The sequence below is a fragment of the Echinops telfairi genome, unplaced genomic scaffold (assembly GCF_000313985.2).
Source record: "Echinops telfairi isolate 266 unplaced genomic scaffold, ASM31398v2 ScPeMD7_70;HRSCAF=299, whole genome shotgun sequence".
NCBI classification, from domain to species: Eukaryota; Metazoa; Chordata; class Mammalia; order Afrosoricida; family Tenrecidae; genus Echinops; species Echinops telfairi.
In genome coordinates this window covers 13,716,309-13,718,748 of record NW_022103968.1, presented here as the reverse complement: position 1 = coordinate 13,718,748, position 2,440 = coordinate 13,716,309, and positions in this window count along the sequence as shown.

The following is a 2,440-nucleotide window of genomic DNA, read 5'->3' as shown; positions in this document are numbered from 1 at the left end:
CGAAAGCTCCTCCCAGACAAGCCTTTTTTTTTTTTGTACCCCTCGTACACATTCTACCCTCTCTGGTTCCTCTCGCAGAGATTAATAGAATTGATTAAAGCAACTGCATAAACAAATAAGACAACTGCATCAGGAAGGGAGGCCTCGTTTCTCATGGGTAGGGGCTGTAAAATGGTTTTTGGCTCATGACAACCTAATGTGCCAGTCAGATGGCGCCATGGGGTTTTCTAGGCTGTAATCTTTATGGAAGCAGATTGCCAAGTGAGTCATCACGTGTCTTGGGTGAAATATAACCAGAATGCTTCTTAGATGTGAGGTTCCAACCACTACCTTGAGTTAGCAGACTGACGCTTAACTGTTTAGGGAAGCCTAAGGACATAAGGCTTCATCCATCTGTGTGGGCAGCTCCTCGCCTTCATGCGGTACCTCAGTCCTTGAACCTCATCAGCATCCTTGGTGAGCGCAGCAGTTCTGCACCTGGCTCCCTTCTGACCTCCGTGACCTTTTCACCTGGGACACACCACTTTGCCCAAGATGCCTGCTATTTTCCAGTGGGTAATGCTTCAGGCCATTTTTTAAGCTGAGCACTTAAGCTGATAAGAGTCATATTTTTCCCATCTGTATTTCCAACATATTGCCAGAGGTTCTGGGCAATAGTTATGCTTTTGAGTAAATAGAATACTAAACGGAGGCAATGGATCATAAGTTTCAGGCAACCAGGCTTTCTCTTGGCCGCCTAATAACAAGGGTCACTGGAAAGAAGTTTTAATAATGCGGTCATCAGAAGGATCCATCAAGCTTTTCTTCCTCCTCCTGGATCCAAGAAGACAAAGCCTCGTCACAGCGCAGGAAATATGTCTGTTCCCCTCCCAAATGGTGCGTGGTTCTGGGGATTGATCACAGCAAGCCTGGCTCTAATCTCCTGAGAATCCATCAAACTGGTCTCACCTGGGGTTAGGGCTTAAGTCATAGCCCTGAAGCGGGCGGGGTGGGAGGCACGCAGTGACTAGCCTTTTAAAACTTCGGACCCGCTCCATCTTTTGAGGAGTGGTAGAGAAGTCCTGCTTAGGTATCCCCTAGTCTGTGGTGGGAGACCGTGGACTTGAACAGAGTTGAAGAGGAGAAGTGCCCGGATCTTGAGTGGCTGCAGAGGTGAGAAGGGTGTGGAGAAATAACACGGAGTCCTTTGGTGTTGCAATCGGTTAAGCGTTTGGCCAGTAACTAGAAGGTCAGTCGTCTGAAACCTACCTAGAGGAGTATTGGTGTGGTAGCGGGCTAAATATTGTGCTGCTAACCTTTAAGGTCAGCAGTTCAAAACCACCAGTGGCTCTGTGGAATAAAGATGGGGCTGTCTGCTCCCCTAAAGTTTTAACATCTCAGAAACCCCAAAAGGGCAACTCTACCCTGTCTTTTAGGTTACAGTTAATCAACATCGACACAATGGCAGTGATTTGGTGTGGAGGATTTGGAGAGGTGCCTCAGAAGAGAGACTCGGCAACCCATCTCTGCAAGGTCAGCCTAGAACACCTCTTCTTCCTTTTCTCAACAACATGCCAAACCTTTGTGTTTGAGCTTTGGGTAGACACCACAGCTCAGGGACATCCCTGGGGATGGAAGGACAGACTCGGCGACCTACCCTCTCTGCCTCTTTCTTCTTGTGTTGTTGTTCACCCCACCTCCCCAGATGGAAAATCTGAATTCTGGCCTTGTTTCTTAGGGGGAGATGGCTGACAAAAGGAGGTTGGTTTTTTGGTTTTTTGGTTTTGTTTTGATAAATTCCTAAACTGCGCCAAGTGATGTTGATTGTGAATTACCTCTTGTAGCGCAGATGCGCTGCTGGAGCATTCTGTTGATCAAATGAACAAACCACTTTCCCTCAATAATAACTCGATGCTCAACGGTGACTAAATTCCACTCGTGGTTTTTGGATTCATTTCTCGAAGCAATCGGCCCTACCTACCACAGCATTTTGGGAAGTTCAGCTTCCGCCTTGAGTTTCACTGGCACTTGAATGTCTCTGATCATATTCTCTCTCTCTCCCTCTCCCTCGCTGCTTCTGAGTGCTATGTGATGTTTTATTTAATATGGCATGCACACTATTGGTCTTCAGTGCAAATTGCAATTTCTCTTCAAAACTGATTCTCCCGACAGTGGGATGTGCCTGGCCTATTCCCTCCCGTTCCTGACATGCCACCCTGGGCCTAGAGTGAAAAAACAAGTGGAAAAGCTTACCTACCCAGAGAGTTTTGTCCACAGTCAAAACAAAACAAAAAGTATTTTTCCCTCCCTACCAATGTAATGGAATTTACTAGTCTCCTTCATATGCTTTGCTGTAATAAAGGTTGTGTTAAAATCCTTCCGACATTTCCCAAGAAACAGGTCAACCAGTGCTTGAAGCGTGTGTCCCTAGCATGAGCAAGAATCGGGGTGGGGGCGGGGG